The 24,108-nt window shown below is 48.9% G+C and overlaps 1 long non-coding RNA gene across 1 annotated transcript in view; it reads left to right on the top strand.

Moving 5' to 3' along the window:
* Window positions 1–23,510, top strand: part of LOC142853008 (uncharacterized) — a 34,489-nt gene extending 10,979 nt beyond the window's left edge. The window contains exons 2-3 of the long non-coding RNA XR_012911053.1: window positions 23,132–23,278; window positions 23,364–23,510. This is a non-coding gene — a long non-coding RNA (uncharacterized LOC142853008). The remainder of the gene's footprint in view (window positions 1–23,131; window positions 23,279–23,363) is intronic.
* The last annotated feature ends 598 nt before the right edge of the window (window positions 23,511–24,108 follow it).

Below are 24,108 nucleotides of genomic sequence, written 5' to 3'. Positions count from 1 at the left end.
GGTGGTGTCAGCATGTGTGGTGTGCATACCCACGTGGGTGAGTGTAAAGGCCCAGAGTATGTCACTCTCTAGCTTATGACCCTGAGACAGGCTTTCTCACTGAAAGTGAAGCAAGCAAGACTGGCAGCTGGCAAGCTTCAGTGGTCTTCCTCTTTCTTCCCTCTACCGTGTGGGAATTATAGGTAAGTAAATCATGCTAGGCTTCTTACAGGGGTGCTGGGTATTCGAACTCAGATCCTCAAGCTTGTGCAGCAAACTCTCTTACCCACGGAACCAACTTTACAACCTCAGAGGATGCTGTTTATATTTTGTGTTACTTGTATGATTGGTGCAAGATGCCCAGTCTGCTGTTTTCTGTCTCAAGTTTCTCTTGGACAGACTTATCGCCTTCGTTTTCTTTAGCCTTTAGGGGAGAGAAGGTCTGCTTCTCTCTCAAACAGGCCCTTCCTGTCATGGCCTGGTTATCTTTGCCTTCATTCTTGTCTAGAATTATAAACAATCTTCAGTTTATCCCTGGACACTAGAACCTTTTCTACAAACATGTTCAGCTGTCTTCTATACAAACACAGCCAACTTTTCCCCCTATGGCCTTCACCTTCTGTAATCACTAATCTAGATGGTGCTATTTTTGGTAAAAGTTCTTGCTGGAACAGTTTATCAGCTTTGTTTCCCCACTCCAGATCCACACTGGCAGGCTCGCTTAGACCAGTGCTCCTAAGTGTTCCTGTCTTGACGGATTAGCTTGGCCAGGACAAGTTTACACATCACTGGAGAAGCGTGAAGAGGGAGCGAGGATGGAAAAAATAGAGACACAGGAAGAGGTTTATAATGTTTGAAATTATGCAGCCCAGCCCGGAACTTTCCATAAAAACTTTCTCCTGGCTCCTCCTCTTTCCTCCCTTTTATTGCCAGAGTATCTGGCTGGGCAACCCAGCCCTGCTGTCTCCATTACTCAAGCACACACTTGGATTTAAAGGGTGTGAGAACCACCCGACTTATCCACACAGGGCTTTAAAAAAACAAACCAAAACAGAACAGGGTCTCAAGTAGCTCAGGGTGGCCTTCAAGTTCCTTCCGTAGCTGAGGGTGATCTTGAACTTCTGATCCTCCTACCTCTACCTTCCAAGTATTGGGATTACAAGCATTCTCCACCACGCCTGGTTTATGAGGTGCTGGGGATTGAACCTGGGGCTCTATGTAAGCCAGTTTCAGTCCTACAATAGGCTTCTCTTGGTTTGTATCTGGTCCAGTCCTTTGAAGACTTTGCAATGGCTTTACGTCTCTCTCTCTCTCTCTCTCTCTCTCTCTCTCTCTCTCTCTCTCTCTCTCTCTCGTTGCTCCTTCCCTGGGTGCTGGGAAGTTTGAGACTCTAGGATCTTCCAAATACTTGTTCCACTACACTTTCTGCTTCTTTTCTAAGGGGAGGGAGAGCTTCCTAAAGTTCCTTGGCCTCTCTTCCCATTTCTGTTTGTGGACTCCTTGCCTTTGTTAATGGTGACTTCATCATTCCTTTTGATGCCCAGAACTAGCTTTCTGGCCAAGGCCACTCAGTAGAGTTCCACTTTTACATGTCTCAGTGACCACTGTTTGTTTCTTTGGTGTGTCCTAGAAGCTCTTCAAAATTATTCTTAAGGTTGAGTTCATAGTTTCCACCCACAAACTTCCTCTTTCTTGTAATCCGTCCCCCCATGTGAATATCACGATACATTCCTGCACTCATTTTGCCCCCCATATCAGGTACTTTTCCTTTAATATCTGTTTCTTCGTTCCCATAGACTTTGCATTCAAATGTCTCTTTCTAAAAAACAAAACAAAACCTTAAAAAAGGGATATAGGAAAAAAAAGTATGTTTCAGTAGTGAGAGACATGGGTCAAATCTAGGTTCTGTCGAGGCCCATCAGACACTACACACAACCCTCACATATCCTGAATGTGGTTTTTCTCAGCCGTAAAATGGGTGCAACACTTGCTAACTCACCAGTTTTTGATGGGATTAAATGATTTACAAATATACACACTACATATTGGAGATAGTGTCTTCTATATAGTACAGGCTAGCCTCAAGTTCACAGTAATCATTATTTTTTTTTCCCCTCAGTCTCCTGAGAGCTGGGATTTCAGGCATGGTCTAACATGCCCAGCTCATGAATGAAAATGTTGTTTCAGAATGTAATCTCCTTAAGAGCAAGACTCAATTCTAGTTAACCAATATAGCCCAAGTACCACTGACTAGTGATCAAATGAATGAATGAATACAGCATAATTTTCCTAATTTCATATCCAATGCCATCACTGTGTCCACTAAGGGAAAGGTTAAGCCCAGCCAGTCTTGTCCTATTTAATGCCTCCTGATTACAAGTGGCCGCTAATTCGATGCTCTTGCTTTATTTTTACCTGGTTGAATGGCTTGACTTCATAGCCAATGGCTGCTAAGAAGGGAGAAATAATCATGGGTTTCTAAACCCACTCAGCCTTAGCTTGCTGTTGCTTTCCCACAAGCGGGGCCGTCTGGTTAACTGTCTGGCAGTTTAATAGCATAGACAACTAACTGTCCTGGGTCACCAGCTCCCATCACCTCCTTTTATTTTTGCTTAATCGATCTAGGCCACTGCTTCAACTCTTCACTCCTCCCGATCTCTACTGAACAGTCTCTTGGGTTCCAGGCAGCCATCTGGTCTACCCCTACTGTTGCTTTTGTTTAGACCTACTTCCTCCTGTCCGGTCTTACAGGTAGGGAATGCCGGCTACTGTTGTCCGGAAAAACTAGCCCTCAGCTGGAAAACAGCCCTCCTCCCAGCATGCATCAGGCCCAATGTGCCTGTGTGCTCTTGGGGACACACCAAGCCCTTGCCTCCCTCGTGGCCCATTGGACACAGCTAAAGACATTCAGCTGGTTCTCTGGCAATTGGGTAATTCATTTCTTCTCTCAGCGGAGTGTAGACCATCTGGCCATACCTTGGCCCACCCACTTCCTCTTTCACTTGTCAGATGGTGTCTGGCATCTACGGTGTGTTTCCTCTTTCCCTCCTTCTCCACGATCCTCCATTAGGAAAGTCCTTTCAGGGAAGAATAAACGGAGGAGAGGAACGAGTACACGAGGTGGCGTCCCATAGAAGAGCTGAGAAGATCACAGAATAATGTTTTGGGGGGGTATATAGAGACATGCCGTCTCTCTGAGTCCATTTTCTGATTCATTTAAGACTTTGAAACATCTTCTACCTTTTTGTCCTTAAAACGATAGACTAAAAACAAAGGGTTCTCTCTGAATGACCACCCACGTCACCTAGGCTAACGGTCACTACAAAGACAGTCTCTCCACTCTTCATTCACACCCTCTTAAAGATGGTGCCCCACTCTGCCAAGGCAATAGGAAAGTAAAGAATGATGTGGCCACGGTGGTGTAGTTCACTATTGCATCCAAGTCTAAGGCATTCTGTCATTCTTTCTTTTAGTATCATCAGCAATAATCATGATATAATTAATTCAAGATGAAACAGCAAAACTGTCCCTAAGTATAGGAAAAATAAGAACCCCAAGACCCTTAACAGTAACTTGGGTATGTAAAAGGGTGCATGTAGTGCTAATAACGTCGAGTGAGTTCTACTGTAGTAAAAATAAGTAACAAAATCTTTTTTTTTGTTTGTTTTTTTTTTGTTTGTTTGTTTTTGTTTTTCAAGACAGGGTTTCTCTGTGGCTTTGGAGCCTGTCCTGGAACTAGCTCTTGTAGACCAGGCTGGTCTCGAACTCCCAGAGATCCGCCTGCCTCTGCCTCCCGAGTGCTGGGATTAAAGGCGTGCACTTTTTTTTCCATCTTTGGAAAAATTTGAAGGAAGAACAGAAGTTAAGTAATATCAGTCCTTAAAAATAGAACTATTTATCTGGGTGTGCTAGGGCACGCCTTTAATCCTGGCATGTGGAAGGCAGAGGCAGGAGGATCTCTATGAGTTAGAGACCAGCCTGGTCTATAGAGTGAGTTCCAGGACAGCCAGGACTGTTCCACAGAGAAACCCTGTTTCAAAAAAGCCTCCCACCCCACCCCACCCCCAAAAATAACACTGTTTGAGAATAAATCACAAGGCAGGACTGGGCAGACAGCTCAACTGTAGAGTACTTGTGCAAGCACAAGGAGCTAAGTTCAAGCCCAGAACCCTTGTATAAAAGAGTGGAAACCTAGAGATCACTGAAATCAGTGGTCATTCTAGCTTATAGGTAGAACAGTGAGAGACCCTGCCTCAAAACAGTATGGAGGTGGAACCTGAGGAATGACACCCAAGGATGTCTTCTGGCATCTCCATGCACATACATACATACATGCATACATAAATACATACAAAATCACAAATTGGATTAGAGAAGATAAGACTGGGACTGGGATCTGGAGAGTCTTCCTGAGGTCAATTTTCTCCTGCTTTTATGCTCTACATAATCTCTCAAAGCCAAGGCATGACGTCCACTGTCATTGTACCACAGCCCCAGACTTACTCAAAGTCTCTTAAAACTTCCCATGAACCAGAATCATGCTTTCTTTTTTAGGTATGATTTTGAGCTGGGTATGGCAACAATCGCAGCCCTTCAGTGGGTCAAGAGTTCAAGGTCACCCCAGCTACTTAGAGAGTTTGAAGCCAGCCTGAACTACGTGAAACCCTGTCTCAAAAAAAAAGTGACTTTTGAGTGAAACAGGTCCTAGATTATTCTTTTCCTGAGAGTTTCTTTCTGTGCTATGTCTAGACTAGTCACGACCTTTGCCTTTTGCCTCTCTTGAATGACACATTCCACTAAACTGAAGCGCGGCTAATCTGTAGGGGCCAGAGAATGGTCTACAATAGCTATGCTTCCAGATTTGAGCCAGTGAGCTTATTACGTCTATGGAAAAACAAAGAAAAAGAATAAATCGCTACCAGTAGTTTTTATTTTTTCATTGTTACTTTTTTGCTTTGTGTTTTTTTTGGGGGGGGGGTCTTTGTTTTGTTTTGAGACAGACTTCTCTATTCTGTAGCACTGGCTGATCTGGAACTTGATGTGTAGACCAGGCTGGCCTTGAACTCACTCACAGAGATCCTCTTGCCTCCACCTCCCAAGTGCTGCTGTGTCCTCAATAGTTAAAGAGACAAATAGACAGGAAAACATCATCTGATTTAAGGCTCAAAATATCCAGCAGAAACCAACTAGGGAAGCTGAGGATCCCTGGATACACTTCCTCTTCACGGGTGAGCGTCCAACTTCTCCTTCCCACTGTGGGCGTCTTTATCGTGTGGGTTAAACACTAGTTCCCTCTCCTGGAAATAGCTTCCTTCTGGCTGTTCTCAAGGATGCGGTGTTTTTACTTTGGGGGCTGTTTTCTTGATCTCACAGAGTTAGGGGACCAGTTCTACCCAAACATGGGCCTCAGAGGACACTTTTGGGTCTGAAATGGGGAGGTGTCTACCCTGCTTCCAGAGCCAGCTCCTCAGTGAGCAGAAATAGCATGTCAGAGTTTACCAGTCTGAGACACAATACAGTTACATAGAATGACTTTCAGTGAATACGGTACTTCATAATTTTATGATAAAAAAAGAGGTATATCTCATTTTATTTTCCTGGCATTAAGAATCTTAAAATCTTACACTCAAACTGGCCTATTATAAAAAAAGATTTTTTTTTTGAAACAAGTCTGCCCTGAATTCTTACTGGCAAACCTCCTGCCACCGTCTCTCAGAGTGTTGGATGACAGGTATGAGAGCCACCATATCTTCATAACAATTTTCGATATTTTGTTCCCGGTAGCCAAGAGAAGCCAAGAGATTTTGTTTTTTTTTTTTTGAAACCTGTGTTGCGATAATTGCATTTAAAAATTTTTACTAGTAAGAAAAAAAGAGTCAAATCCGTTTATAACTAGCAATATACACCGATTTCTTTCCATTTTGTTTTTTGGCTACTGTTTTGAGACAGGATGACAGTTTGTAGCCCTGGCTAGCCTCAAACTTGTGCTCCTTTTGCCCCGCTTCTCCAGTGCTAGGATTACAGGCCTGCCTGCTCTACAGAGCCTCATTCCTTCTGTGAAGTCCTAGAAATGTGGGCCCTAGCGGAAGCAGCCTGGAGAGGAGTTTGCAGAAGCCCCTCCCCTCCATGCACAGCTGGGCACTTGTATTTCACCGTCCACGCTGTTACTCCTCTGTCCCCAGCTAGCATGCAGGCTATGCACTGTAGAGTGAAGATCAAAATACTGAAGCCAGCCTCGGGCCACTGTGGGTGACAGCGTGACTCACAAGGATGCCTGCGTGTTCCTCACACTCTGGTAACCTCTCCCACGGTCCTGCTATCAAGGGGGAGACTTTAAAATCATCATTTGGTTTCATGAGTTAAAAATAGAAGTGGCTTTGACGTAATGTTAGCTTTGAGAGACCTGGGGATGATCACTGGTTAAGGGTGATGGGTCCGGCTCGGTGAGTAGGAGCCCAGGTTTCAGAGGCCGGCTCCTGCTCTCTAGGTGTGTGGAAGTTGCTGGGCTCACTCATCCTTCCTCTTTGGGATGCCCTGTGGATGCCATGTACACAGGATCTACTGTTTTCTATCATCCAAAGCAGAGTTTAGTCGCCAAGACTGTAACTCAACTAACATGAGTTCCATTTAGCTCAGGGTTAATGTTAGTAAACACAAGCTTCTCTGAGAGGTGAAGGTTCTCTGTGTGCGTGTGTGTGTGCGCACGCACATGGACAAACACATATGTGTAGGTGCACATGTGGAACATGAAGGCCAGAGGTCAGTATCAGGGCCCTCCTCAATCATTCTTCATTTTTAATTGTGTTTTATTTATTTTTTATGTATGTATGTGGAGCAGGGGAGACATGTATGCAGATCAGGGGACAGTCTGTAGGAGTTAGTTCAATCCTTTTGCTATATGAGTACCAAGGAACAGACTCAGGTCATCCACGCTTGGAGGCCAGCACCCTACCTGATGAACCATCTGGCTGGTTCCATCTTACTTTTTGAGACAGGGTCTTTCCCCGGAGCTGACTTACTCAGCAAGGTCAGCTGGCCATGAAGGTTATGTGGGGGCTGGACTTCCTCATGCTAGTCTCTCTCTACCCACAAGGCTAAAGTTCTAATTCTTTCTCACCCCCACCCCAGGCTGGAAGATGACTTTCGTGCCTGTCTTCACTTTCTGGAAGTTGGAGTCTCCACATGACTCATAGTCTTCTGGGTTCAAATGCTCCAGATTGCAGGATGAGAGACAGAGGGGGGAGGAGGCACATGGGAGCCTCTAACACAGGTCTTTTTCCCCTAAGAGCTCCCTGAACGGGCCAGCACAGCTCCATGGCCTCCCTGAAGCTCGCCTGTGTCTCTGGAGACACATCCTCAGCTCTGTTCCTTTGGAAACACGACATTTGCATCAATGAGGGGTTAGGTGACAGTGGTGACGAAGGCTGACATCCTCTCCTGTATGAAGCTGTATGCAAAAGCACAGAAAGACTCAGGCTCCTGTTGTAGCAATTACAGCCACCTCTCTTGTCTCTTCTCTTTCGCTGCACACCTTCTCTTTGATGGCTGGGAGCCATCGCTTAGCAACTTTAGAAAGGGGGAGCTGCTCTGCGGAGGCCTCCTGTCTCTGCAGGAAGGTTCCTCCTCGCTTGTCTTGGGTGGAAACATTCCAGCTGAGGGACTGAGGAAGGGGCTGTCCCCCCTCTCTCTTTCATTCTTTCTTTCTTTTTTTTAAATCCACTTTCTTTGTTTAAAAATATTTATCTATTTATTTATTCATTCATTTATTTGTATACAATATTCTTCTGTGTGTATGTCTGCAGGCCAGAAGAGGGCATCAGACCTCATTACAGATGGTTGTGAGCCACCATGTGGTTGCCGGGAATTGAACTCAGGACCTTTGGAAGAGCCGGCAATGCTCTTAACCCCTGAGCCATCTCTCCAGGCCCTCTTTCTTTTTTTTTTTAAATATTTGTGGGCATGGTACATGTGGGTGGGCTGCATGCCAGGGTCTTCTTGTGTAGGTCATAGGACACCCTTGGGTGTCAGTGTTTAAAGCAGGGTCCCTTTGGCACTGCATATCCTAAGCTAACTGACTTGCAAGTGTGTAGGGCTCTCCTGTTTCTCCCTCCTGTCTGTCTACCCACGATGACGTGAAAGCCACCTCAAAGGTGTGTAGGCTGCTGTCACCCTGGCTTTGCTGTCACAAACACAGGAGCAGAGGACCATGGAGGAGGAAGTCCTGCCCGGAGGAGAGCAATGGCTAGAGGAACAGGGTGGACTGGGGCAGTCATGCTTTGAGATCACATCTCAAGCCCTGGGACCTGGTATGAGTCGGACACTTCCTTCCTCCCAGCGGGGGCTGGAAAAGCTCTGAGTCAGCATCCTGACTCCAGGCTCTTCTTACATGAATGCGTATGTGGAGGACCCAGATAGGCACAGCCGGCAGACTTGCTTTGGAGTTACTGTACTCACGCACGGCGGGGCGGGGCTAGAGAGTCATGCTCTGTGAGAACATGTGCTGTCAGACAGCTGGCAAGGCACTGGGGGAGGAACCAAAGGGCTCTGGGAACCCCCAAGCCAGCACCTGAGAATGTAGTGTATTGAAGATAGAACCTTACCAATCTCCCAGACTTTCAATTTCCCCCGTCCCTGCTCAAGCGGGCAGACAGTCTCAGCCCAATTGTAATGAAGTCCTGCAAACTGAAAGTGGGGGGAAAAAAGACATTATTTCCCACAGTTTTGGAAGCTGGATGTTTAAGAACCAGTGTGCCAGCATAGATCAGCTCTGTGCGGGCATCTTCGACATGCTAGCCCCCAGCTGTGGCCCCACATGGTGGGAACAGAGTGGGGTCCCTCTCTCTAGTTCCTTTCACAGAACACTCACTCTCGTTCATTAGGGCCTCACCCTCATGACCTAACCATGCCCAAAGGCCTCCTCCTCCTCCCCTCACCTTGGGGGTTTGGGTCTCAATACGGGAATTTGGAAGACCCTCTTCCATTTCATCCCCAGCGGAACGGACACCGATGCCCACATCTGCAAGGCACATCTCTGCCACGTCACTTGTTCCGCAGAAACTGGCACTGAGGCAGCACCCCTCTTCCCCTTTCATTAATGAAGAAAGTGGCTCAGAGAGGTAAAGGGATGCACAGAGAAGCAGCTGGCTTGCGCAGAGTCAGGTGACAGCCTAGAGGACAAATGCCAGGCCCATGGTCTCCCAGAGAGCTGGTGTCACTTAAATCATGGGGGCGGGATGCATACAGGTCGGCACCCCCCGTGTTGGAGGTCACATTCATCCCGAGCATCGCAAATGTGTGTGTCTACTGGGGCACTAATCAGAGAGGCGGTGCTTTGAAGGAAGAGAAACGTGTTCTGAGTTGGCATATGAGCAAGCGGGGAGGCCTTGGTGATGGGTACTGCCACATCTTCGCGCCTGAAGATGTCATCACAGAACGATGGGCTGACGGGATGCGGAGCAGAGCGGGAGGACAGTCCTGCTGGTGAGTCTGGAAGGCTGACAGCAGGAACTGACCTGGGCTTGGCTGAGAGGAGGTGCTGCCTGGGCAGAGGAGAGGGACAAGCAAGGGGAGCGCAGCTGGCATGAAGGTGGGAGGGGCACATGGTCACAGGGGTGGGGGCAGTCTACGGGCATCCAGACTTCCTGCTGGAGTGCAACAGGAAGGAAGGTTAGGAGGGGGTTGGGTAGGTGAGAGTCCTGGAAGGCCTGGCAGGGGGTGGTCCAGAGGGGGTGATGGGCTCCCTAAGGTGGGATCTGCCTTCCAGAAGGAAGAGGGGACAGTGAGGCTCAGGAGGACAGGGACAGATGCCAGAACAGAGCCTGGCATGCAGTTGGCCCTGGGCATGGGAAAGAAGACGTTTTCTCTTTGTTTATTACAATGTTTATTTATTTTGTTTGTATGAGTGTTTGGCCTACATGTGTATCTGTACGCCATATGCATGCAATGTCTGTGAAGGCCAGAAGAGGGCATCAGATTCCGTGGAACTGGAGTTACAGATGGCTGTGAGCCATGAGATGGGTGCTGGAAACTGAACCTGGGTCCTCTGCAAGGGCAGCCAGTGCTCTTAACCACTGAGCCATCTCTCCAGCCTCCTAGTTATTCTAAATTTTCTTACAGGTATGTGTGACATGTTGGGTCTATTCTGCCCCACCCTGTCCCCTCATTCTCCCTTCACTATCTCCTTACAATTTCATATCTGCTTTCATTTAACACATACACACACATGGTTAGATGCGGTCATATAAGATGGAGAGGTCACATACGAGAGAAAAACATAGCTTCTGTGTTTCTGAGACTGACTTATCCTATTGTCTCCAGGGTCTTCCCTTTTCCCATGAATGATAGGGCTTTGCTCTTCATGAATAAAAAAGCTCTCTTGTGTATATATGACATTTTTCCTTTTTTCCTTTTTGAATTCCCAGGTGTTTATTGTTGATTCAAGGTCAGACTTGAAACAACTTTAGTAGACACAACCCGCCGCGGTAATGAACTTTCTGCACGTACGCCCTGTCACTCAAGGGTCAACTGCCTGCCTGTTTACGGTTTAAGTACTGAATTTTAATGTACGGCATTTTTCTTATTCATTCCTCCGTTGTTGGCTAAGTTAGCCGCTGTGAAGCCGTACCACAGCAAACATGGATGTGCAGGTGTCTCTGTGATGTGTTAACTTAGAACATTCTGGGTGACTCCTCCCGAGTGATGTAGCTGGTCACATGGTAGGCCTGTTTTTTTGGTTTTCGAGAACCCTCCATACTTACTTCCATAGTGGCTGGACCATTCCACATCCCCACCAGCAAGGCTTGTGGGAGGAGACCTTCTGAAGGCGAACAAATGGGCCCTGAGACATCTCAGGGACATCGAGGCCTTGAGTCTGTCAGATGAAAGCTGATCAGATAGCAGCAGACCCAGGAGGCCGGGGGACCTTGTTGAGCTGCGTGGCTGAGCCTTTGTGGGGGTGAGGAGTGACAGCCTCCACACAGCTGGCCTTAGGACAGACTGGGGTGTGTGGAAAGGGGCTGTTTGTGCAGAGTGACCCTGGCCAGGGGCGGCTGCCAGTGGGTGGCTTCTCTGGGGTGGAGAGGTGTTTGGAGAGGGGATCAGAGCAGGGGCTCAGGAGAAGCGTACCAGGGCAGCAGAGAAGTATCATTCAGAGGTGGAGCAGACACAGGTACAGCTGTGCTCCTGTGTCATGGGTGGGGTGGTGTGGGTGGGGTGTGGTGGGGGTTCTCAATGCAGGTTTTGGTTTTCAAGGGGCTTTCACGCACACAAGAAGTACAGTGGAAACAAAACCTTTCCGAGTAGCAGACAGGAACAGAGCCTGAGGACCCCTTTTCCCTTCTCTGCATCCGCCATCTCTGCCAAGAGACCAGTCACATCCCTTGTGTGAACAAAGAAAACCATGGAGGGGTTTGGGCTCAGTATGCTGTGTAGTCCTTCTGGGAGCAACTGTCTTCGTTTTAGAGTGGGGTAGGCAGGGCACGGCAGGGGTGGAGGGGAGCGGGGCAGTCGCCAGGAAGAGTTCCGGAAGGTATGCGTGCATCCTGCACAGTTGTGTGACTGTCTAGGGCTATCCTGTCCAGGCCCTTTTCTTCATGTTTCAGTTTCTACGGTGGCCTCTCAATGCCTGGAGCAGGAGAACAAAAGGTCTTTGAGGTCATCTCGAGACAATTGCTGACTCCTGTCAACACAGGAGGCTTTCACTGTCCTGGGGATGGCGATGTGGTTTCGGATAGAAGTTTTGATTTAAGGTAATTTAGCAATAGAGCCCAGTGTTGACAGGATGGTGCAGATGCTGTGCAACCTGCCTCATTTCAATTTTGTTGTTGTTGTTCTTTTGAAACATAGTCTCGGGTAGCCCAGGCTGGCTTCACTATATAGCCAAGGATGGCCTTGAACTTCTGATGTTCCTGCCTTCACTGCCCAAGTGCTGGGATTAGAAGCATGAACCACCATATCTGGCTTATGCAATGCTAGGGATGGAACCCAGGGCTTCAAGTGTGCTAAGCAAACCTTCTACAGACTGAATTTCAGCCCAGCTCTCCTCTCCTTTTCGGGTGCCTTGGGTTTACCATCCAGAGAACCTGTCTCCAGGCCTTGAGAGTTTGTCTGCTGGGGATGTATGGGTGGCAGTCCCTGGGACATCAACAAGACAAAGGGCCCATCTTCTGGGGCTCCCTAAATGGGGCAGAGCAGACAGACAGGTTGTTATGGGGTGTTTGTACACTGTGTGAAGGTCTATTTCTGTGATTGGTTTAATAAAGAGCTGAGTGGCCAATAGCGAGACAGGAGGTGTAGGTGAGACTTCCTTGCAGAGAGAGGAAGGAGGAGGAGGAATTGAGGCATAGGAGAGAGACACCAGGAGATGCAGAGCAAGCGAGATATGCAGGAGGAGAGGTAACAGCCATGCGCTATGTGGTAGAACATAGATTAATAGAAGTGGGTTAATCTAAGTTACAAGAACTAGTTAGGAACAAACCTAAGCTATAGACTGAGCTTTCATAATTAATAATAACTCTCCACGTCATATGTGAGCTAGCTGGTGGTACAGAGAAAGACTCATTACAGGTGGTTTTTTGTGTAGGACCACGGAGTAAGTGTTTTCTGACTTGCAGATCATATTTCTGGTCCCAACTGTCCAGTGTGTTCTCTGTGTGGTGACACAGCCTGGGAGAGTGGTGTGGCTGTGTCCCAGTAAAACTGTGTGTACAAAAACAGACGATGGCCCCATTTGGCCCATATTTTCAACTACCTAAAATTTTTCCTCCGAGCTTCTACAGGGCGGGAATGCATTCTTGCTCCTTCGTCCTGCTGAGGCCTGGCGTGACTCACAGACAGCCCCAGCAACAGGTGCCGAGTGATCGTCTAGCTGTAGACAGATCTCAACCTGAGTTGCTGTGGACCAGGCAGGCGTCCATGAGAGGAGATAAGCGCCCCTCCCAATCCTGATACACAGAGCCAGGTGGACCCAAGGGAGAGGAGGGAGGAGGAGGATGAAGGTGAAGCTGGCATGGGGGGGGGGGTCATTGAAGAGTGCAGGCTGGGGGACAAAGTGAACCAATACAGAAGAGTCAAGATGATGATGATGGCCGGAATGTGTCCCCATGAGCTCAGTGCAGACTACTTGTCCTCCCGCAACTTCAGTTCTTACAGGCTTCTCTTCCTCACCCCAGACTCACCCACTGTCCAAGCCTGCAGACCTGACCTAACACACATGAGGTGAGCTGTCTGTAGTGTGCTTGCTGGGGGGAAGGGTTAGAGGCTTTCTCCTGAGAGCCTGCTTGGTTTATGAGAGATGGTTTTTGATAAAGGAGAAAGACTGGTCCCTCCCCCCCACTTCTTCCTGACTTACTGTCTCCCATGTGATCGTCACACAATGCAATCTGCCATGATCTGGCAGGCTCAGGGAGCCTTTTCTGGAGCTGACACCACGTTCTTGAACTCGCAATACTGTGAAATAAACTTTTTTTTTTATTACTATTATAAAGTACCTTGGCTCTGGTATTTTGTAAGAACAGTGAAAAATGGATGAGGTGGACTAGAGAATTAACTGAGGCCAAGGAAGCCATCTTAGGTTGTGGTGGGGAAGCAGCAAAGACACTGAGGAACCCTGCCATGGAGGTGGCCTGCACCAGAGTGTCAGGTCAGTCCCCTGACGGAAGAAGGTCTCATCTCGGTGGGAAGGGCTTTGTGGACAGGGCCTAGAGGCAGATCTCAGCAGCCATCCTCCCCAGTTTCTTTTCCCTCCAGCAGTAACACACACGGATGTTGTGTTTCTGGTGTCCAACGACCACATGTTTTTGGGGGGCATTGATCCCAAAGGCAAAAGGAGCATCGGGGATGGCACGACTCCCAGCACACAGCGTTCTGGCCTTTGTGTATCTCCTGAGGCAAGACAGAGATGTAATAACAGCTCTCGACGGCAATCGCAGCTTTGGGGACACAGGTCAAATTTGGAAACCATTCTGCAAACACACTCAGGCCCCAGTGATGCCTGCTTCTAGGACAGAGGTTTAACACATGCATGTTGTTTTGATGAAGTTTGTTGTCAGGGGCTTGGCCAGTGGGCGTAGGCACAGCAGAGCTTCAAAACAAAGCAAAATAAAAAAATCTGGACCGTTTCTCATTTAGGGGCCGAAAGCTAACAAAGATTGTGAGCCAAAGGGGAGTAGCCAGAGGGGACGAAGCGGGGCCACTTTGAGAAAGTGTAGCTCCATTCTCTCAAACAGATTTTACTGAGGACGCCACAGGCCACAACAGTGCTGAGTGGCCTTCATTACAGAGCTGTTTCCTAGAACTTCTCTCCAGCGCCCATCGTGATCCTCTGACCCCTACATCTAGTGCAGGCTAGTGTACATATCCAGCCTACTTTGCCCTGGATCTACAGAGAAGCGTATTCCTAGCCATTCAACAGCATCTCCCGAAGGTACTGGAAGGGTGGTCCCCATTCCCTCCCAGCCTTGGGATACCAGTTCATTTGTCCCTGAGGAATGGTTCAGCCAGTGTGTTTTCTGGCGAGTCTTAATCGCTAGGCTTCTGCCTTCTGCCGTTCTGACAGAGAATGGTCATGTATATGGTTTTAAAAGGAAAGAGCCCCCAAGTTGTATGTGTGCGGGCTCTAGGGACACGTGAGTGCTAGCTGGGGTTCTGGCCAGGTCCCCTGGGCACTGTGGGTGTCACATAGTTTGATTGAAGGACAGAGAACAGAAAGGAGTAGGGTGGGGGAGGGGGAAGAACAGAACGTTCATCACTTTTAGCTTCCAGGAACTTGAGGGTCAATGTGCAAAAGACGCAAGTCACCCCTGCCAGTGAACTTCACGGATTACACAACGCCCTACAATCTGACCGTGGAGCTGGCTCTTGAAGAGAATGTCCCAACCTACTGGCGGTGAATTCAGGAACTCAGCGAGATGACGACATTCGTTCAGAGGTTGAGGTCCTCTGAGCCAGGTCACTTTTCCTGGCTTTGCATCTGGTCACGGCCTAATAATAGCAATGGGGCACTTTGGACTCTGCAGTGGCTGTGTTCACAGTACATCTGTGTGCGCCGTCACGCCAGCCAACACGTCTCTTGACTTATCCGCACTGCAGCCAGAGAGACAATATTTTTGTTAGACGTTGGTCCTGAGCGGAAGGCTGACGTGTGTGTGTGTGCTGGTGAAGGTTCATGGTGCAGTAGAGTATGCTGTAACCCCTGATGCGTGTCGTCATAGGTGACTCCAGCATCCGCAGGCCTGGGAAGAACCATCCTGACCTCTGTGGTTACATAGGTGACGTATGTGACCATGTACGTGCCCCTAATAGCAGCAGAAGGGACTCACTGATCCACCACAAATAAATCTTCTCCCCAACTTCATGTGACCCTTGGGACTCCTGCCTGTTTCTTTACTTTTCCAGGGACACTCCATCTTAGGGAGATGGTGTCAACCAGCCAGGCCCCCATAGGTAAAGGGGCTCACACAGATTTGTGGGGGGAATATCTCCTAAATGAGCTGCTCAGGGGACTAATTCTGAATAAATCATGGAATCGGGGAGGGGCTCAGAGATATCTCCTGGGACCCTGGTCACTCTGGCCACACTGGGGAGGATCCTGTCTCTTTGTGAGTTGTGGATGGGTGGCCGGTGGCAGAAATGAGTGGGGGAAGAGGGCTGAACACTAAAGGGAGTACCAAAAGAGGGTCCCCAAGTAGTACAGAGGAGACCTGGATCTGTCCCTACTGTAAGGAGCCAAAAGAAAGGGCTCCCCCAAGCAGAAGCAGCTGCAAGCAAGTAGGTGGCTCAGAAAGCACTGAGTCAGAAAGGCCTGGAGCTCACTTGGCTATGGAGTCATGGAGAGAGCCCCCAGGCCGCAGGCAGGCGAAGCATCTCTGATCTGTGAACAGGATGATGCCTGCCTGGAAGGATGAAGGTGTGGGTGACTGGATTCGCCCTGTGTTTTTTTTCCCATGAGGTCCCAGGTAAATACGTCCTGGAGCAGGTGGAGCGTGAAAATGAGGAAAGAGGGCCCAGAGCTGCCAAGTTCAGTCACAGGTTAGAGCTGTGGGACCTAGAAAAGCAGAGTCTGATGTCCCTCAGGCCTGCAGGCAGCGGAGGGTGGGAACCAGGGTGGCCAGGCAGGAAATGCCCTAGTCTCTCAGGTTGCAGGAGAAGGAAAGTCTGGCTGTTCTGAAGGGGAACTTAGAGACTAGGGGCCGGATGTGAGCAGGGACCAGGGGAGGGAGGAACAATGGCCATTCTTCTGCCACAGGCTGACCTTCCCCGAAACAGGAAGGGCCTGCCAGGAGGGGAGGGTCAGGCTGAAGGACAGGAAGGAAGGGGCCTGAGGAAAGCCAAAGGCTGTGGACTGTGTTTGGAATTTTCAGGCCTCTGTCTGCAGGTCCCAAACAGTCAGCAAGCTCAGCTCACACTAGGGGGTGTGACTTTCCCAGGCCCTGCAGCCTCCACCTCTCCCTTTCTGGGCCTCCTCAGGAACCTTAGTATGAGTCTTCCTAGGCTGCCCAGGGCCAGGGTCTTGCATGCTGAGTGAGTGTTTGTTACAGGTCCGTGAAACCTACCATCTTCATACGCAGAGAGGAGTTTCCAGAAAAAACAAAGGAAGGCCGCCAAAGTAATCAAGGCGCACAGACCTCCTCCTCCCTCGAAAAGGCGCCTATCTCCAAAACAATCGAGGCCGCCCGTTTAAACAACACTTGTTCAGTACAGAGGAAGGGTAGCGTGCCGGATCGCTGGGCTTTCCAAAGAAAACACTTCCAGTTGTCCGGCAGGCAACAATGAACAACAACAAAAAAACCTGAATGGCATTCACGTGGGAGGGTGGGGAGCCTGGGCCAGGCCCTCAAGGATCCTCAGTTGACAGTGAAGAGCTCCCAGGGCCGAAATCCCGTCCAGCACATCTAGGTCCTCAGCCAAAGAGCAGTCGTTCTTTTGGTCGACACGCAACGACACAACAACCAGGTGCTTCTGCAAGCCAGGGGCAAGGCCTTTGCTGGGAACAGCATCAGCCGGCTCTGTGGTCTTGGGCTTGCTGTCTAGGACCATGAAGGATAAGCTCCTCATGTTGTTTAAGCTACTGGGCTCCAGGGATATTTGTTATAGCCTTCCTAGCAGACTGGCAAATTATACATCAGGTCCAAAAGATGAGAGTCAGGACTACCACATCTTCTCAAGGACATCAAGCGTAGGAAGATCATTATGGTCAGCTGGGGAAATGGGGGTGGGGTCAGGGTGAGAGAGGGTGGTTAACCAGGTTAGGGTGCAGCTGGTAGCAGATATCACTTCTAATGTTTTGTAGCATGGTAAGGGGACCATGGTTGAAAACAATGTGTTGAACATTTAAAAATAGCTTTAAAAAGAGGGTTTTGGAAGAGTCCTGTTGCATAGAAATAAAAAATACTTTGTGTGATAAGTGGGCCCGTGGCCTGGTGTGTCATTACACCATGTATACAGGTACAGCCACATGCTATGTCTCATAAATACATACAGTAAGTATGCCAATTTAATAAATATTAAAGGGGGGTGAAGTCTCTGGGGCCCAAAAGCCCTAACGATGTCAGAAGTGTGCCTGCCCAGTGACGGTGACCACTCGGTGAAGGTCACACTCAAAATCCTGATAGCCTGCAGATCCTATGTGTTTCTTCTACCAACTTCCAGGGCTTCTGGCAGAAGTGGGGAGCCTTGGTCCTCCCCTCCTCCATGTCTTCACCTGGGATCCCTCCACTACAGGCTAAAACCAGTGTCACCCCTTCCAGAGCCGTCACTTTGCCCACTGTGGGTCATCAGCATTCACAGCAGGGGGAGGTCAGCTCCCCAAAAACAGGGTCGCAAGTGCCTGCAAAGACCTGTGGATGAAGTCAGATAGGCAAAGCTGCAGAATGCCTGAGGCAAAGGGAAGTGGGAAGAGGCAGTTCCTGGAAGGTATTGGGGCTTTTCGTGGGGAAGTGGCTGCTCTGTAGACCAAATCAACAAGCTTGTCACCACGGTCTGAGGAGCCCATGGGGTTCTCTCTGGCCCCTGCCTTGGGGATAACCAACCCCGGCCACTTCCCTACAGTGAGTCACCTTCTCAGGGGCTCAGGAGTCCACACTGTCCTCACAGCTGCTCCTCCTGTGCCCTTATCTGTGCTGGGTGCCTTCTTAGGCTTCCAAAGCTTTGTGCATATTCTTTTTCTTTCCTCTGCCTTTCTTGAAACAGTGTCTAATGTAGCCTAGGGTGGCCTTGAACTCCTGATCCTCTTGACTTTACTCCCTGGGGCTAGGACAGTCTTGCTTCAGATTCGCAAAGTGAGGGGATCGAACCCAGAGCTCCTTGCCTGTTAAGTCACCCATCTACCAGCTGAGATACACTTGCTGCTTTCTTTCCTTTCTTTTTATTATTTTATTTATTTATTTATTTTGGTGGAAAGAATAAATTAAGATGCGCATCTCAGAAAAGTTGCAAGAATAGCAAAAGGCACAGCATGTCCAGTCCATTGTGATGTGTAAGGAGCCTTCTCCTTCCTGCCTCTGGTGTGGCTTTTGGCTGCTAGGTTACGGTTAGGTGGGACCATCAGTGCTGCAGCCTAAGAAGCTTTAGCAACGGTCGCATAGGAGACTCATCTTCACATCTAGCCAGGTGTGCAGGGCCACCTGTTTGGTTTACTGCGGCAGTTTCTGTAGCCTTTTAAGATCTAAAGAGATCTATAGCTGGTCTTGAAATTTCACAGCATGGATGCTGGGATGGGTCAGGACCTTCAAGGAGAGGTAGAACAGTCTCAGACCCAAAGCAGGAAGGGATGGATGTGAGGGGCTCATGGAAGATCTTCAGGTCAAGTTCAGAGGAACATTGCTGGGGATCAGAGCCAAGTGTTGGTCCTCGTGAAGATGGCCAGGCAGGGTCAGGGCCTTGTTCAGCTGTTAGTCTGTAGCATCTACAGGTCAGCAGATAGCAGTTGGGTGAGCATTTAAGGCCAAAGTGGTACCCACGGAGGCACAGTGGCTGTGACTGTCCCTCTCTCATGGGTAGGAGATAATGGCGGCCTTCACCACACAGGTGCCGTGAGTTTGGAGAGGAGGCTCTGAGAGCAGCCTCTGCTCTCAACAAGGAGGTGATGAAGCATACAGTGACAGCAGGTGAGTCACGGAGAGGCCTTCCCGCAAGCCGCTCCATGTCTGCCCTCCCAGTCTCACGCACGAGTCCTCCAGCTGGCCTTATTGACTTGTATAGTCTATAAACATTCCGCCTTCCCATGAGAGCAAGGGCGGTAGGCAGTGTGCTTGTAGGCTTCCCTTTGGGAAGGGGCTGGCACAGACATGGAAGCCCAACCAGCCTGTATCTCCACACTGTGCTTCTACAGGTCTTCATGAGCCTCATCCCCCACTTCATTGCCTCTGCCTGTCTTGTGTTTACTCCTGGAGGGTCTCAGCTTCCCCCTGAAAGATGAACCCTTGTAAGGAGGCTCACGATAGTGAGGACCCACGAAGGACCTGTGTCTACATTTCAGGTTTCCTGTTTGCCCTTCCTACTTTCTCTGTCTGAGTTGTGGGTACCACCATCTCGGACGGTGAGGATGAGGGTGCTCCCAGGGAGGGCAGTGCAATTCATAGGAAGTCCACTGTGGATTCATCGCTAGGGTCCTTTTCAGTGTCTGCCACTCAAGACAGTGTGGACTGATGGGTAAATGGTACCTTGGCTTTCCAGAGACGCCCCCGGCAGCCATGATGGCATGAGCTTCCAGGCTTTGGCATTGATGATGTCTGTGTAGCTGGATCTTGGCGACTTAGAGCTGCTTGAATCCAGCCATCTTCAAGGTAACTCTGTTTGGGGACAGAGCTGTTGTAACGAAGGTGACAGGTCAGGTCTAATGTATAGCCAACCCAACACAGAAAATATAAATAAATAACTAAATAAATAAAACACCGTGGATGCTTACGTCTCTCGCAGAGACGGAAAGGAAGCGGCTCAGTCCTCTAGAGCTTCAGTCTCCTCCAACATACTGTTCCACCCCGCGTAGGAGAGATCTCATGCTAGTGTCCCAAGATGGTCGCACCCTTGCTTTAGACAGAGGAAGAGATGTGGAGTCACGGATTGCCTCAATGGATCTCCACTAACTAGAACCTTCTACGTAGCTGCAAAGGAGGCTGAGGATGCCTCTCCATTCTGCATGGCCGTGTGCCCAGGTGAACACGCTGCTACCATGGAGACCAGTGTGCAGGCTGCATCTGACTACCTGAAGCCTTCACCATAGCCATGCCTTGGGGTAACAGGAAGGAGAAGCCTTGGATTCTCTTTGCTCCTCTGTATTTCTTGCTTTCCTTGTCCCTGTTACTAATATATCGGACAGGGAGACTTAAGGAAGGACAGATTTATTTTGCTCATGGCTTTGGTACCTGGTCTCTTGATGCCTCAATGGACTTGAACACCGTGGTGGTGGAAATGTGTGGTGAGGAGAACGGTTTGTGGTTGAGGAAGTGGGGTGGGAGAGGAGAGAGAGGGAGATGGAGAAGGAAAGAGAGAACTCTTGACTACCCACACCTAGAGACTTACTTCTCCATCCTCTAAGTTTCTAAAACTTCCCCCAAATGGCAGTCCAAACTGTGGGGCAGGCTTTCCAACCAGGTCCACTGATGGCTAGACATCACTCCGTGGCTTCCTGTCTGGTCCTGACTCTTTCATAGCACCAAGTCTCCATCTGTTCACGGTTTGCTCCATGGCCAGCCTTCTCTGGTCTGTCTGGGCTCTTTGGGGCCTCATTTCTTTTCTTTCTTGGTCTCTCTCTCCCCCTCCTCTCTTTCTTTCTTTTTCTTTTTTTAAGACAGGGTTTCTTTTGTAGCCCTGGCTGTCCTGGAACTCACTCTGTAGATCAGGCTGGCCACAAACACACAGAGATCCACCTGTCTCTGCCTCCTGAGTTCTGGGATTAAAGGCGTGCTCCATCACACCCAACTCTTCTTTTTCTAATCCTGCCTCGTGTGTGTGTGTGTGTGTGTGTGTGTGTGTGTGTGTGTGTGTGTAAAAAGAGGGGAAGAGAGAGCTTGGGTGTGTGAGTATAAGATAGAGAGGGAGGTGGTGGTATGTGTGTGTACGTGGAGCACACACAAGCATAAGTGTGCCCTGACTTTCGTGAGGAGGTCGGAGAACAACCTGTGTGTTGGTCCTGACTGTCTGCCTTCTGTGAGGCAGAATTCCTTTGTTATTGGTCACTGTGGACACCAGGCTAGTTGGCCATGAACTTCTTGGAATTCTGCCTCCCTCTCCTGTCTCCGGGAAGAAGTACTCTGAATCCAGATACACACCGCCGACCCCAGTTTTACCTGACACCTGGAGATCCAGGATATGGGGTGTATGAAGCTATCAGTTCATGTCCACTTATCTGAGGGACAGTCAGGGGCAGTCATGGCCATAGCATGGATCATGAGAAGATATCTCAGGATGACCTACAACCCGATCTTATGGAGGCATTTTCTGAATGGAGGCTCCCTCCTCTCAGATGACTTTAGCGTGTGTCAAGCTGAAATAAAACTACCCTGACAGAGGAAGAAGGGAAGTACAAAGTCCCCAAACTGCTTTATAGTCTCCGTTTTCCAGTACCTCAGACCCAAGTGGGTGTTTGGCCTGTACTTACCCAGGTGACCAGTTGCCATGGTTTGCCACATAACTTTCCATGCAATGATCTGCTCGTAAAAGATGTGGGCCATTCCTGCCAAGGACACTGTGGTGAGAGGAGAAGCCAGAGACCGGTTAGGAAGGGGAGCAGGTCCGGGCTGCGGAGCTCAAAGTGGCGATGACTGGGATCAAGGGGGTTCAGGGAGCAATGAAAGCAGCGGCCACGCAGTTTGAGGACCTGGCCCACAGCAGTTAGAGACCTGCTGTGGTCTGCTTCGGGGAGCTTCCAGGTTTGCTGGAAGAGGCTAGGCTTTGGGGTGAGAACTGCTCAGGAAAGAAGCGTGTTAGGTCAGGGCCACACCTTGCTGAATAACAACCACCAGGCTAACACTGAACCAAACGAGCCAACACCAGGGCCAAGTACATCCTTGGTGGAAAATGAATTCTCAGGGAGAAATCATGTCATCGGAGCAAGTTCCTTACGTTCCCTCAGCTGGTAGGAGTAGCCAGATGTTTTTCCATGTAGACTCCTAGTCCTTAAAGGCCCAGGGTTTGCCAGCTATGTCCCAGGCTTCCCGTGGGGACGTTTTCCTTGGCAGTGCCGTCCAGAGCGGAAACAAGAAGTTCCCTAAAGGGTCATTTGGTGTAAAGATGATGTTCAACAGCATCTAGTAAAGGCACATGTCATATTCACCCCGGGGTGGGGTGAGGAAGCCACGTTGGCTCTTGTGATTTCCTGGCTCCTCTGTTTGATTCACTCTTTGTTTGTGTGTTTGTGTGTGTATATGTGTGTATGTGTATATATGTGTGTATGTATGTGTGTGTGTGTATGTATGTGTGTATATGTGTGTACATGTGTGTATGTATGTATGTGTGTATGTATGTGTATGTGAGTGCAAGCATGTGTGTGTGGAAGTCAAGGGTTGTTCCTCAGACACCATCAACTTTTTCTAAGCACAAGGTCTCTCACTAACGGGAGTTCACCGTGTAAAAAAGGTCACTGCTCCCTAGAGACCCCCAGGGATCTGTCTGGCTCTCCTTCCCCAGTGCTGGGATTGTAATCGTGAGTCATAAAGTCTGTTTTTAGATGGTTTGGGGGATCACACTGGAGACCTCTTGCCTACCCGCAAGCTCTTTACTAACTAAGCTAGCTCCCGAACCTGTGACTCATTCTTAGTGCAGCTGGCAGGAGGAGAAGGAAGAAAAATCCCCTCTCCTGATAGGTCTTTGCTGTTGGCCCCTTACGTCTCCCAAGGAAGAAAGGAAATCCAACAGTGCCAATGAACAAATGTATTCTAGGATGTTGAGATTTCATGATTCATCCTGGCTCTGAGATGCCTGGGCTGGAGGATCTGAATCGGGGGCAATTTATTCCGTCTCTTGGAGTCTCAACTTTCTTGCTTGGGAAATGGGAATGTTGTCAACTTCTTGTCTATGCCCAGGACCTTGTCACCACACCTTTCCCGCCATGACTGCGTTTCCTGAAACGGTGAGCCAGAGCCTTCTTGAAGTTGCTTTAGTCAAGTCTCTGGTTGTATCCATGAGACTAATAAAACTTTTTTTTTTTGGCTTCTAGAACATACACTGAGGGGCTGGAGTAGAGGAAGCAGTGAAGACGTGGACTGGTTTCAGATCAAATCATCCACAATCCATTCGGCCCACACATTGCAGAGGTGGAGCCTGCACCATGAATTCTGAGAAGAGTGGTGTTGACTGAGACGGGGTGAGGCCAGGGAACGATAGGTGCAGAGGCTTTAAAAACAAGAATAAAACCAACCTAACACCGAATCTATGAATTATCATCACAGGACACAGGGGATATCTATGGTAAAATGGTCCTCCCCTGGCAAACAAACTGCTGGAGTTTGTGGAGTTTTAAATGGCTCTCTGGAAGGTGGTAGCCCAGCTAGCCTGCCTTTCTCAGGGACGAAGAGTGGGAAGTCTGATGATGAGGAGTGACACCTGTGATCGCCACACGTGTGCTGTGGTGAGTGTGCTCCCTCCCTCACACACAAATGATGCATGCACACGTCGTACGCACATGCCAAAGCTGAAAATGTGTGGCAACTGAACGGAACATCAACATGCATTAATGTGAATTACAATATAACACATAGCACACAATCTAATAATGCCAAACAAAGCAATGAGCAGCTATTGCTGTCCTAGAACTCACTATGTAGACCAGGCTAACCTGGAATTCACAGAGCTCTGCCTGCCTCTGCCTCCTGAGTGTTGGGATTAGAGGTGTGTGCTACCACACGGAAATCACTTAAAATATTTTAATAAGTGACCCACATGTGCGTGTGTGTGCGTGTGTGTATGCGTGTACATAGACATGCTTCATACATGAACAAAGTTCTCTAAAAGGAACAGAAAGCAATTCTGTAATATCAGCTGAGGACAAACTGGAAAAGCAGGACAAATTCCTTCCATTCTGTCTTTCTTGGAAATTCTGTGAGGTGGTAAGAATTTCAAGACCCAATGCCACTGTTCATAATTTTTTGTTTCTTGCATGACATATTTTTGCTACATTCAAGCAATATTTTTTAA

This window comes from Microtus pennsylvanicus, chromosome 6 (assembly GCF_037038515.1).
Source record: "Microtus pennsylvanicus isolate mMicPen1 chromosome 6, mMicPen1.hap1, whole genome shotgun sequence".
In the NCBI taxonomy this organism is placed as follows: domain Eukaryota; kingdom Metazoa; phylum Chordata; class Mammalia; order Rodentia; family Cricetidae; genus Microtus; species Microtus pennsylvanicus.
This window is presented reverse-complemented; position numbering and strand designations above follow the sequence as displayed.